General features: G+C 49.0%; 1 protein-coding gene across 1 annotated transcript in view; it reads right to left on the bottom strand.

The window, feature by feature from the left end:
• Positions 1 to 13912, bottom strand: part of LOC143927335 (short transient receptor potential channel 2-like) — a 66986-nt gene extending 53074 nt beyond the window's left edge. Inside the window, exon 1 of the mRNA XM_077451341.1 lies at positions 13839 to 13912. The gene's annotated coding sequence lies outside the window, so the exon portion shown is untranslated. The remainder of the gene's footprint in view (positions 1 to 13838) is intronic.
• Positions 13913 to 14419: the final 507 nt, after the last annotated feature.

The raw sequence follows: 14419 nt of genomic DNA, 5'->3' as shown, positions 1-14419 counted from the left end.
AAAAAGTCCAACCAATCATTTTTTTAAGTCATTAGTTATAGTTTGTAGTATTGGCTGGTAATTTGCCGAGTATAGAGCTGATAATGACTTGGTTAATTTAACTCCTAAGTATGTGAGAGAGCGATTATTCCATTTAAAACTGGAAATTGTGTTGACATTGTGAATATTGTTCTTCGGGTATAGTGATGTTTAAGGCGGTTTACTTTGCAAAGTTTATTTGAAGATTTCACAAAGTTTTAAAGTGGTCAAGAGTTTTAAACAGGTTTGGTAGGGTTATCAGTGGTTCTGAAAGAAATATGAGTATATCATCAGCGAACGTGACCGTTTTGTAAGTGCGATCATTTATTTCAATTCCTTGTATGTCTGGGTTTTCTCTAATGCTTCGCAACAGGGGTTCCAATGTTAGAATGAAGATCAGAGGGGATAAGGGACAGCCTTGACGGGTGCCATTTTTGATGGGGAAGGCATTTGATAAGTGGCCGTTAACCCTTACTCTTGCAGTGGGGACAGAGTAGAGCGTAAGGATATAGTTAAGCATACGATCGGGAAGACCAATGGACCGAAGGGTTGCCAACAGATAGTCCCAGGCCACTCTATCAAATGCCTTCTCCGCATCTAATGATAAGAAGAATCCACGTTTTTGTGAGGTTGTGAGCCAGTGATGGATGTTTATTGCTTTGAGGGTGTTATCCCGCGCCTCTCTACCTGGGATAAATCGCACCTGATCTAAGTGAATTAGGTCGGGGAGTAAGGGAAGGAGTCTATTAGCTAATATTTTTGAGTACCACTTAAGGTCAACATTTAATAATGAAATGGGCCTATAATTGGTTACTAATAATGAATCTTTTCCGGATTTGGGAATAACCGTTATGTGCGCCATTAATACATCTAGAGGTTGAGTGGTCGGTGTGGCGTATGTGTCAAATGTTGATGTGAAGATGGGAGTTAGAATGAGTGCAAATGATTTGTAGTATCCTACTGTGAGACCGTCAGGCCCTGGGCTGTTTCAGTTTTATTTTGCATCTTTTAGCCGCCGCAGCAATGAGTACACCCCTTTATAAAACATTTATGTGCTTCCCAGTTGATTGGATGTGAGGTCTCGGTAGGCTTATTGTCTGTGAAATATTGTTTTATGCCTGTTTCTACTTCTGCTGCAATTTGTGTGTCTGTGAGTAAGGAGGGGTCTAACTTCCATGATCGAGAGTGTGGTTGGTGTTCAGGAAATGCCATACTTATTGAGATTGGATGATGATTAGATAGATACATGGGGTCGATGGATGCTTTTTGGAGAAAGGGAAGGTCAGATTGGGTCACAAAGATGTAGTCAATTCTGGAATATTTATCGCGTGGGCTGGAGAAAAAAGTGTAATCCTTACAGTCAGGGTTTAATGTGCGTCACGAGTCGTGAAAGCAATAGTGATTGAAGTTCATGTTTAAGTGCATTTAGGGCTGAGTACGGCAAGAATGACTTGCCATTGGATGTATCTAACAGGGGGTTTAGGGGGAGATTAAAGTCACCCCCCAAAATCAAGGTGCCTTCTTGGAAATCAGTTAGTCATTTTATGGTCTCTCAGAAGAAGGAAACTTGGCCACTATTTGGAGCGTAAACATTTGCTAGCGTCATTTTCCTGCCTTTGCAAATACCTTTCAAGGAAAAGAATCTGCCCCGGTCGTTGATCAGTGTGTTGGTGACTTGTATGGGGTTATGTTTCGCTAACAATATGGAGACTCCTTTTGTTTTAGAGTCAGCATGCGTTGCGTGATAGGCTGTGGGGTAATTCAGGTTATGTAGTTTCGGGGTAGAATCTGTACGAAAGTGAGTTTCCTGTAATTGTGATCTTTTTTCGGGTATATTTAAACCTTTAACATTGAGGGAGATAAGTTTGAGTTGCGTTGTGTTAGGTGCTGGGGGCTTGGAGGCCATTGTAAGTTTGAGCACAAGGTTCAACCGGTCGTTACAGTAAGTAAATGTAAGCTGATAAGAGATTGTAAAATGACATGTACTCAGGAGTGTGTTGAAGCATTAATTTGTCCTAAAAGAATCTGGTCTTTAAAACTCTATTGGGAGGACTCAGGTGGGGACCGTATCAGCGTAAGCAATTGTACGGAGTAGTTTCAGATTGGTTTGGGGGATCTGCAGATAGATGAGATCCTGCTCACCTATCCAAGTAGGAAGGATTTTAAGCCGGAAGGGATCAGTGGTTTGGTAATGGTCAAAGGTAATTGGAGTTAAAGTTATGTGTGTAACCACTTTGCAGGAGGTGGTTTGATCAAAAAGAGGTGGTTTGTGAGGTGTTCTCATAGACCTTGTCAGACTGTGGGCCTAAAAGCGTTAATGAGAAATTGGATGTAGGGAGAAGAAAAAATGAGTCGGAGACAAGGGGTCTACTTTCTATGAGGGAAGAAAGATGTTGACCTACGGTCTATAATTAAAGGACTTTGTGAGAAATCAAGAGCGTCTGCCAAGGATGATGTGGGAGTACTCTGTGTCTATGCCTCGATAGTCATGCTTGTATGTCCGTTCACCCTAAATTGAACTTAAATTATTAACTGAACACAGTTAAGACAAATTCCATGAACAAACTAAAAGAATAGATATAAGTTATTTCTATCCAATAAGGCAAGTCAGCTGTGAACCGATTAGTAGTAACTTTCAAGATAACTAAAACATATATGAAAACTACTATGTGTGAGTAAGGTGGTGTGTGCCAGCAGTAAAAGAGCAGTAAGCTAGAGCTTGTGCTCATGCCAAACATTTCCCTGACTACAGCATATCTCAAAAATGATGTTTGTAACCCTGCTGTCGGGGCATCTATTGGAATCAGATACAGTGAAGACAATAAACTAGGGTTACTGTTTCTGCCGTGTAGACATTTAGTATGTGCCATTTAGAGATCCCATCAGAGCCCTGGGAATTTCTTTTTCGCTTTTTTTTCCTTCCTGTCCTTTTCTTCTGAGCTTGGCTCCTATCTGCATACATTAAACAATGAGTCTCTAAGTCAGTTCTGTGAACTCACAGTAAAATTACGTGCATTACTCGCTATCATCTGACTGCATGAATAGAATGCGTACTACACTTCTGTAACCATGAAAATAATACTTTACACAAACTTCTTATCTATCATTGGCAAAATGAACCAGTAATAGCCAATACTTAGATCACTGCTCTATGTTAAGCTCATTCGTCAGGATCAACATTTTGTACATCTAGATCTTATCGGGAGATGTATGGGTATGAGCTGTATTACCTCAATATGGAAGTCAGGATAACAAACTATATAGGGAGGTGGGATTGATAAAAATCAGGTAGGAAAGGTGTTCTAAGGCGGTGGTTATAAATTTGAAGGTGTGTTAACACATTACTGATAGCGATCCTGCAGTGTACATAGATTATATAATCCAGTGAAGTCTCCAAATTGTTTTGGGTTCCTTATGCAAAGATTGACAGTTCCGAGCATGTAGAATATGAATGGATCAGCTTTTTCCGTCTATATGAATATGACAGTTTGGTTTTAAGAATAGAGGTCACATTGTCTATGATCGATAAAAGCGCTTTCTTGTCTTACCTTCGCCAAGGTAATGCCCTCTGTGTCAAGTAAAGGAGTATTGGGAAAGAAAGAATTGTAAAAACATCCTAATAATCAGTATAAACGTAGCTGACTTGTCTTCTCAGCAGAGGATACATGCTCCTCTAACGGTCTCTGCGGTCTCTCCTTGGCAAAGGAGCAGCTGTGGGGTTGTAAGGCTGTGAGTGAGGTGCCGCGTTAGGTCAAAATCGTGAAGCTGAGGGAGATCAGCGTCTTCTGAAGTGAGACATCTGTGTCTCCATCAAATCATCATAGTGCAACTTAGCAGGTGAGCCCGAAATGTTAAATTCAGCGTACCAATTCGGCACAGCAGTATAAGGAATGTCGATGGACTGACAGAAGGATTCCAGTTCTTCCGGGGGTTCTAAGTATCGCCATACGCCTGTGATTGGTAGCTGACAGGGCGAAAGGAAATTTCCAGCAGTAAGGTAAGCCCCTCGCTTGCCGTACCTCCAATAGTGGGCGCAGATCCTTCCTGTGTCTAATGCCGCGTACACACGACCCGACTTTGAGGGACTAGGTCCGACGGTCTTTCGGCGGAGTTCCGACGGACTTTACGAATGAACGGACTTAGCCACACACAATCACACCAAAGTCCGACGGATTCGAACGTGATGACGTACGACCGGACTAGAATAAGGAAGTTCATAGCCAGTAGCCAATAGCTGCCCTAGCGTCGGTTTTTGTCCATCGGACTAGCATACACACGAGCGGATTTCTCGGTCCGGCAGAGTTCCAGAGGAAAAATGTAAAACATGTTCTATTTCTAAAGTCCGCCAGATTTTTGGCAAGCAAAGGTCCGATAGAGCCCACACAAGATCGAATTGTCCAACGGACTCGTGCCATCGCACCTTTGCTGTCAAAAAGTCAGGTCGTGTGTACGCGGCATTAGAGTTATTGCAGAGAGATCCTGATAGATAGAAAGACCAAGTTAGACTTACCGGTAACTTGTTTTCCAGAAGTCTTTCAGGACAGCACCTGAGAGATAGCGACTCCACCCTCCTCGTTAGGAAACACCTTCTTCCTCCAGACTTTAAAGGGAGGCGCCTCCCTACCACACATCAGTTGTAGAAGAGAACCTCCGGCCCCGGCTGGAACACATAAACACATACGTTAGTCACAGCGTAGCATAATATAATACCATAGGGCGGGATGCTTGCTGTCCTGAAAGACTTCTGGAAAACAAGTTACCGGTAAGTCTAACTTGGTCTTTCCCAAGGCGTCTTTCAGGACAGCACCTGAGAGGATAACAGAGACTTACCCCTTAGGGCGGGACAACAGCTTGCAGGACCTTTCTGCCAAACGCCTGATCGCTGGCAGAAGTGAGATCCAGTCTATAATGTTTCACAAATGTGTGAAAACTCGACCACGTCGCCGCCCTGCAGATCTGCTCAGGGGTGGCACCAGCTCTCTCTGCCCACGTAGACGCCAGAGCTCTGGTTGAGTGTGCACAAATTCCTGCTGGAGGAGATAACCCTGCCTGGGAATATGCCTCCGAGATAGCTAATTTCAGCCATCTAGCTAAAGTAACTTTAGAAGCCTGAAAACCCTTTTTTCTTCCTGAGAAGAGTACAAACAGTGAATCTGAACGCCTGAAGGACTCCGTCCTTTCTAAATAACTCAGCAGAGTCCTTCTGACGTCCAAAGTATGGAAAGAAGTCTCCTTATTTCCTTTGGGGTTAACACAAAACGTTGGCAGTACTATGTCCTGTATACGGTTCTGAACTGAAGCTACCTTCGGTAAGAATTTTGCATCTGTTCTAAGAATAACTCTATCAGAAAAAATGGAAAGATATGGTTCTTTAATTTACAGAGCATTTAGCTCACTGATCCTGCGTGCAGAGACAATGGCAATCAGAAACACGGTTTTTAATGTGAGAAACCTAAGGGAAGCCTCCACAAGAGGCTCAAAAGGCCCTTTTGTTAGAGACTGTAGGACTACCGACAAATCCCATCTAGGAAAAACCTTAACAGGAGCTGGCCTAGATCTTTTAAGAGCTCTAAAGAACCTGATCACCAGCGGATCTGAGGCCACAGATTTTTCTAAGAACACTGTCAGGGCTGCTACCTGCACCTTCAGGGTACTAACTGCCAGTCCCTCGTCTGCACCATCTTGTAAAAACTCCAAGATGGAGACAAGGCTCCCTGGCACCTGGGCGGCTGACAAAACACCAAGTTTTATAACGCTTCCAGACCTTAGAATAAATGGCCCTCGTAACCCTTTTCCTACTTGCTAAAAGGGTCGAGATCAAACGGTTGGAAAACCCCTTGCTCCTAAGGAGCTGCCTTTCAGAAACCAGGCCGTGAGAGCCAGGCTGGCCACTCCTGGATGGTTCACTGGGCCCTGCAACAACAGATCGTGTCTGAGGGGCAGACGCCAACAAGGCTTGATTGCCAGGCCTAGAACCGTCGAAAACCAAGCCCTTTTTGGCCAAAAGGGCGTGATTAGAATAACTGGTACCTTCTCCCTCTGAATTTTTCTTAAAATTAACGGGATTAACTGAAATGGGGGGAAAGCATAGCAAAGACGAAATTCCCATGGATAAGCTAGCGCATCTGTGCCCAGCGAGCCATCGCGACTGTCCAGGGAAAAGAACTGGGGGACCTGGGCGTTCACCCTTGAGGTGAACAGGTCTACTTCTGGTAAACCCCATTTTCCGGCAATCATTGTGAATACCTCCGGGTTTAGAGACCATTCTGCTTCCCGAATAGCGTTTCTGCTTAGGAAGTCCGCTACCCTGTTTAGATCCCCTTTTAGGTGGACTGCTAGGGATAACAAATGTTTTTCCGCCCACCGAAGAATCTCCATGGCCAGTACCTGAAGCGACCTGCTTCTTGTACCCCCCTGTCTGTTTAAATAAGCCACTGCCGTGGCATTGTCTGTTAGGACCTGGACGTGATGGGACTGAAGCTCCTGAACAAACAACTCCAGAGCTAAGGCAATCGCCTTGAGCTCCCTCCAGTTTGAGGACCTTATTGTCTCCTCTTTGGCCCAGGACCCCTGAGTGAACCGTGTTCCTAGATGGGCTCCCCACCCCCAGGAACTGGCATCGGTTGTTAGTCTTTTTCCGACTGGAAAAAGCCCAGACTAACCCTTCCGATAAGACATCCTGTCTTTTCCACCACCATAGGGACCTTTTTACCTGGGTTGACACTCTCACCTCTGCCTCTAGGGATGCCACTGTGTGATCCCAAGATCTTAGAAGGAAAGCCCGCAGACACCTGAAATGCATTCTTGCCCACTGGACTGCTGGCATTGCTGAAGTCAGAAACCCCCAAAGCTGACATAACCTGTCTTACTGTCAGATTTTGGCTGGTCTGTAATAAAGACACTGCACCGGAAATCCTGTCCTTTTTGTCTAAAAGAAGGAAGATTTTTTGCTCCGTCGAATTTATCAGAAACCCTAAAAACCGAATCTCCCCTGTCCTCAAAGGACAGATCTGTGGACCTTGAAACCTGGGAAAAGGCGGCATCCAGTCTGGGCACCTTGTTCCATACTGCTGCAGGGTCCTCCTCGAAAGGAAAACGCCTTTTGAGAAAAGAGGCTTTTTCTCTGGATCCTGCCATTCTTTCCTAATGGTCTCAGAGATGACCGGATGAACTGGGAATGTTCGGCCCCTAGGCTCATCCAACCCAGCATACATGCGGTCATGGAGTGATAATTCCTTTTTCTCCTCACTTAAACCAAGCGTAGCATGAATGGCTTTAAGGAGCCCATCGACCTCTTCAAGGGACAGTTTGAATTTAGAGGGGGCTACCTCAGAATCCTCCAACTCCTCTTCCGAATCTTTAACGGAAAGAGTAGTGGACTGCTTTTCCCTATCTGAAGGGTCTTCAGGCAGAGATTCTAACACCGGGATTGAGAGAGATCCCTGGGAAGACTCTGAAGTGGAAGGCTGACTAGCAGCCGGATTTGCTAGTGAGTCACGAAAATTCTGGATCGTGGCGTACAGCTCCTTCTTTACAGAGGCCACCAGATCCTCACATACAGAGGCAGATTCCTCCTTAACTAAAGAAGTAATGCAGGGACTGCATAAGGTTTTCTTCCAATTTTCTCCCAGCTTGGCCCTGCAAGAAGGACACCTTTTCTTTGGGTCAGAGCTCTTAGCCTATGAAGAAAAAGACAAAAGAGGGAAAAAAACCAGGGAACCCTTAGTGAGACCCAGTCTCAGCTTTGATAGGGATCACCACACAGGTGCACTGAGAAGAAACCAGTCAGCTTCTAGTGCCCAGACAGGCCCCTTGCCACCAGGGGGGAAAAAGGGAGAGAGAGAGCGAGACCAAACGCCAGGAAAAAAAAGAAAGGCAGACTTTAACTGCTGCCTCTTACCTGGGCTTTTCTGGTGCCTGTCCCCACCGCTGCAGACGCTGAATCTTCCATAACAGCTGTGCAGAGATCCACTTGTGGCTAAACGCCGCCTCCGGAGTCACGCCGTGCAGCTGCACCGGACCGGAAGCGGAAATAGGCACCAGCACCTGTCCTCCCTCCTCCCCCCTGCGTCCACGCCGGAAACGACGTTTCAGCTGACCCGATGACCCGCTCTGTCACTTCCGGCGCGACCGCCGAAAAAAAATATGGCGGCGGCACACGCGCGCCGCCGCGCCTACGAACGTGCGGGCCACCGAATCTTCGGCTCTCTCCGAGCACAAGAGGGGAAGAGGAGCCCGCTTGCTACCGCTGACAAGGCGTGGGTAGGTCGGGAGGACAGAGGGTCTCTAAAGGAGGAAAAAGAGGGAAAGAAGCCTAGTCCCTCAGGAACACCTAAGAGAAACAGACTCCCTCCCAAAAGGTGTTCCCTCCGGGCCGGAGGAAACACAAAAACTGATGTGTGGTAGGGAGGCGCCTCCCTTTAAAGTCTGGAGGAAGAAGGTGTTTCCTAACGAGGAGGGTGGAGTCGCTATCTCTCAGGTGCTGTCCTGAAAGACGCCTTGGGAAATCCTGTTTCCCTCATAGTCAGGGAGATGTCTGGCTCTTGCCTGTTTTAAAATTTCCTCCTTTAGTTTGTAGTCATTAATAGAGCAGATAACATCCCTGGGGGGATCTGATTCTCTTCCGTGGGGTCTAAGCCCTTGTACACACGGTCGGAGATTCCGACGGAATGTGTCCTATTGGACCGTTTTGTCGGATAATCCGACTGTGTGTGGTCTCCATCGGACTGTTTCCGTCAGAGTATCCGATGGACCAAGTTTTCCAACTTGTCCATAAAATTTTCCGACAAAATGCTCCGATCGGACATACTCTGATCATGTGTAGCCTACTCCGACGGACAAAGTGCCACGCATGCTCAGATCAAATTCCTAGACCAAAGCTATTGGCTACTAGCCTGAACGTAATCCCGTCGTAACGAAATAACGTCATCACGTTATGTACAATCGGATTTTCCAACAACTTTGTCCGAACCTGTGTATGCAACAGTTTCGGACAAAATCCAACGGATTTGGTTGTCAGAATGTCCGACCGTGTGTACAAGGGCTAAGTGCTCTATGTATATGTTCCATCTCAATGGACTCCGTAGTGTTCTTTTTCCAAAAGCTGATTAAATAAGGCAGACACTGTAGATTGTAACTGTGTGTTATCCACACTTTCAGACAATCCTCTCACCCATAAATTGTGTCTCCATCCACGATTATCAAGGTCTTCAACTTGTCTCCGTATGTCCCTCAATTGTAATGTATGTGTTCCCACTGATGTGGTGATCTTCTTTATTGCCGATAGTTGCTGGGCTGCTTTTTTCTCCACATCTAGAACTCTGCCCGCCATTGCCTGTAGTTCTTGCCTGAGGTCCGTGATGGCAGCTGTAAAGGTGTCCTTAATATCTGTAGCCACTGCATGGAGGTCTTGTAAAGTCAGTTGTAGAGGAATTCTCGTGCTTACCATTGTTTCAGTGAGTTGCGGGGCAGAGGGTGCCAGTACTATCTCGTCCCGCGCTTATGGGGAGGCTGAGGCAGACGTCGCCATATTGGATCTGTGTGACCGGAATAACTCTGGTATATTGTAGTTGTTCTGTCCTCTGTTATGCCTTGGGGATCTCGATCTGGATGTTGAAGAGTTGCGGGAGGCAGTCCGCATGCTCCATACCGCTGAATGTTATGCGAATTCTCCTTTAGAGCTAAGCTAAGGCCACAATCCGACGGAGCTAGTAGTTTAAGCGACCATCTCTCTTCAAGGCAAGCCACGCCCCCCGTGTGTTAGGTAACTCAGGATTAACCACTTGCCGACCACGCACTGTAGTTTTACTGCTACAGTGCAGGCCAGCTTTGCAGAAGCCTGTATATATACTGTATACGTGATTCTGCATTTCCAGGTAGGGGGCGTATGCATGTGCCGTGCCAGCACATGGGGTTCACTGGTTCCCGGGCCAATGATTTATGTCCGGGAGCGACTGATCGCCAGCGCGAGTGACAGGTGAAACAACACAGAGCTCTACTGACAGCGGCGATGTGCCGCATTTTGTTTCCTGCAAAGCAAGAACTAAAATCTGGCACATCCCTTAGTAAAAGCACCACATACTTATACTTGTTAGGCACACAGTTAACCCTTTGATCACCCCTAAATGTTAACCCCTTCCCAACCTGTCTCATCAGTACAGCGTCAGTGTATATTATTACCACTGATCACTGTATTAGTGTCACTGGAGATGTCAGTGGCAGTTAGTGCTAGGTTGTCCACCGCACTATTGCAGTCACACTATAGATCTCCGGTCAGTGCCGTTTCTAGTATATATGTATCGTTTCCGCACAAACCAATTAATATATGCTTGTTGGGATTTTTGTTTTTTACTAAAAACATGTAGCAGATTACATATTGGCCTAAATTTATGAAGACATGTGATTGAAAAAAATAAAAGAATAAAAGATATTGGATATGTTTTACAGCAGAAGGTAAGCAATATTGTTTTTTTTTTCCCAAAATGTATGGCCATTTTTGTTATATAATATAATGCAATATAATATAATAAAATAAAAAAACAGTGCTGATCAAATACCACCACAAGAAAGCTTTATTTCTGGGAATAAAATGATATAAAGGTCGCATTTGTTGCATGACCACGCAATTGCCAGTAAAGTAATGCAGTGCTGAGTAGCAAAAAAGGCCCCGATCATGAAGGAGGTAAAATCTTATGGTTAAAGAATATGAGACTGGGACTAGACTTTAATTACTCCAAACAGCCTGGTCCTCAGTACCTGACAAATCATTCTGTCCAAAGACTGGACTGACCCATCCAACCACGCAGAGTGTTGCATTGTAGGGATCTGGAGTGAAACTGGGGGGCAAATGGGGTTGCTTTAAAGGAGGCTACCATACACCCCAGACTTCTGAACGGAAGAAGAAGTCTGGGAATGGAGAGTATGAAGAAAAACTCTCGGACGAGACCTAGATATTCCAAATGAGTCGGTTCCAGCACTGATTTCTGAAGGTATGGCAATAAACTGAACTTGGAGCTACATTGTCCACCAGAACCTGGCCCTCACCGATAGACAAATCAAATGAGAAGTTGGTTCCTGTGCTAGTATCTGAAGGTCCAGCATTCAATCAAACCTCTGCAAGATCTGGGCTGCCTTATACACCAGAACCTAGGGCCACTGAGGAAATGCCTCCCATACGCATACACCCAACTGCTGGAAGTGATCCAAGTCACTGGAGGTGGGCAGTAGGAGCAGATGGGGCATCCAGATTCCATTGGTTATCATTTTAGTATATAGGGTCACGGAGGCTCAGTCTAGAGTACAGGGCCATGAGGGGTCCCAGCGTATGGGAATAAGTTGGATCATTCCAGTGTACAGGGCCACGGGGGGTATCAGTCCAGTATAAGGGGACCGGGGGGGGATTGTCTGATATACGGGGGGACATCAATCTGGTATACAGGGACTTGGTGGGGGGGAATCAGTCTAGTATACAGGGACCCGGGGGGGGGTGTCGGTCCAGTATACGGGGACTCAAGGGGGTCAGTCTAGTATACGGGGACACTGTCTGGTATACGGAGATCCGGGGGGGTCAGTCCAGTATACGGGGACTCGGGGGGGGGGTCAGTCTAGTATACGGGGACACTGTCCGGTATATGGGGACCCGGGGGGGGTCCGGTATATGGGGACCCGGGGAGGTCCAGTATATGGGGACCGGGGGGGGGGTCCAGTATATGGGACTCGGGGGTATCAGTCTAGTATACGGGGACCTGGGGGGGTCAGTCTAGTATACGGGGACACTGTCCGGTATATGGGGACCCGGGGGGAGGGGGTCCAGTATATGGGTATCCAGGGGGTGGGGGGAATCAGTCTAGTATACGGGGACCTGGGGGGGGGGTCGGTCCAGTATATGGGGACCCGGGGGGGTGGATCAGTCTAGTATACGGAGACCTGGGGGGGGGGTTGGTCCAGTATATGGAGACTCGGGCGATCAGTCTAGTATACAGGGACCTGGGGGGGGGTCAGTCTAGTATACGGGGACTCGAGGGGGTCAGTCTAGTATACGGGGACACTGTCCGGTATACGGGGATCCGGGGGGAATCAGTCTAGTATACGGGGACCTGGGGGGGGGTCGGTCCAGTATATGGGGACCTGGGGGGGGGGTCGGTCCAGTATATGGGGACCTGGGGGGGTCGGTCCAGTATATGGGGACCCGGGGGGGGGTCGGTCCATTATATGGGGACCCGGGGGGTGGATCAGTCTAGTATACGGGGACCTGGGGGGGTCGGTCCAGGATATGGGGACCCGGGGGGTGGGGGGGGGATCAGTCTAGTATACGGGGACCTGGGGGGGTCAGTCCAGTATATGGGGACCCGGGGGGGTGATCAGTCTAGTATACGGGGACCTGGGGGGGTTGGTCCAGTATATAGGGACCCGGGGGGGAATCAGTCTAGTATACGCGGACCTGGGGGGGTCGGTCCAGTATATGGGGACCTGAGGGGTGGGGGGATCAGTCTAGTATACGGGGACCTGGGGGGATCGGTCCAGTATATGGGGACCCGGGGGGTGGGGGGGAATCAGTCTAGTATACGGGGACCTGGGGGGGGTGGGGATCAGTCTAGTATACGGGGATCTGGGGGGGTCAGTCCAGTATATGGGGACCCGGGGGGGGGGGGGGTCAGTTTAGTATACTGGGATCTGGGGGGGGGGGTCGGTCCAGTATATGGGGACCTGGGGGGATCAGTCTAGTATATGGGGACCTGGGGGGGTCGGTCCAGTATATGGGTACCCGGGGGGTGGGGGGGGTTCAGTCTAGTATGCGGGGACCTGGGGGGGGTCGGTCCAGTATGTGGGGACCCGGGGGTGGGGGGGAATCAGTCTAGTATACGGGGACCTGGGGGGGTCAGTCCGATATATGGGGACCCGGGGGGTGGATCAGTCTAGTATACGGGGACTTGGGGGGGGGGTCGGTCCAGTATATGGGGACCTGGAGGGGTGGGGGGATCAGTCTAGTATATGGGGACCTGGGGGGGGTCTAGTATATGGGGACCCGGGGGGGGTGGGGGGATCAGTCAGTCTAGTATACAGGGACTTGGGGGGGGGGGGGTCGGTCCAGTATATGGGGACCCGGGGGGATCAGTCTAGTATAGGGGGACCTGGGGGGGGGGGGTCGGTCCAGTATATGGGGACCCAGGGGTGTGGGGGATCAGTCTAGTATAGGGGGAAATGGGGGGTGGTCCAGTATATGGGGACCCGGGGGGGGTATCAGTCTAGTATAGGGGGACATGGGGGGTGGTCCAGTATATGGGGACCCGGAGGGGTGGGGGGGATCAGTCTAGTATAGGGGGGCCTGGGGGGGTGGTATCAGTCTAGTATAGGGGGACCTGAGGGGGTGGTCCAGTATATGGGGACCCGGAGGGGTGGGGGGGATCAGTCTAGTATACAGGGACCTGGGGGGGGGGTCGGTCCAGTATATGGGGACCCGGAGGGGTGGGGGGATCAGTCTAGTATATGGGGACCTGGGGGGGGGTCGGTCCAGTATATGGGGACCCGGGGGGTGGGGGGGATCAGTCAGTCTAGTATACGGGGACTTGGGGGGGGTCAGTCCAGTATATGGGGACCCGGGGGGATGGATCAGTCTAGTATAGGGGGACATGGGGGGGTGGTCGAGTATATGGGGACCCGGGGGGATCAGTCTAGTATAGGGGGAGACGGGGGTCTGAGGAATGGTTTATCTATTTATGTCCACTCCTCCTTGGGGCGGCAGAATACCCTGAGTGGTAAACCTTCCTGTGTCCCCCCCATAGATCACACACAGTGACCCCTCTACACCGCACAATCCATACCTGAACTTCCCGCGCTCCTCCCAGTCCCGCCCCCTAACGTCACCACACATCATTTTCCTCTACTGGACGCTAGATTCCATGGACATGATGGCAGCCATATTCTCATAGACCATAACTTTAGTCCCGGTTTTACAAAACCGGCTGGGCATTGAGAGCCGTTCTGTGCTGTCTCTGTGTTATAAAGACTTGAACGGTCCTAGGAGTGACGGAGAGCGATATGAGGGTGTGGGGACCGAGTATGGGAAACATTCTACCGGAGACAGCAACCAACATGGCCGCCACAAATCCATAGTAACACTTCCGGGTTACGTGTGCGGGTCAGTTGGTCACCGTACTGCTCTTTGATTGGAGGGCCTCGGGAGGCTTTGGCCGCCGTGTCATTGGCCGAATTCTCCCGGAACTCGCTGTCGTGGCGCAAGATGGCCGCCGCTGTGCTGGAGGTGGAAGTCGGGGGACCCGGGGAGGCGGCTGAGGAGGTGAGAGAGCGGGGGGACCGGGAGGAGGCCTGATCATAGCGAGAGATACCGCCACCGGAGGAGGGGAGAGTCACTGCAATGACAGATGGTCACCCCTCCCCCACC

This window comes from Lithobates pipiens, unplaced genomic scaffold, assembly GCF_037356315.1.
Source record: "Lithobates pipiens isolate NorthernLeopardFrog02 unplaced genomic scaffold, aLitPip1_a1.2 Scaffold_23, whole genome shotgun sequence".
NCBI lineage: Eukaryota > Metazoa > Chordata > Amphibia > Anura > Ranidae > Lithobates > Lithobates pipiens.
This window is presented reverse-complemented; position numbering and strand designations above follow the sequence as displayed.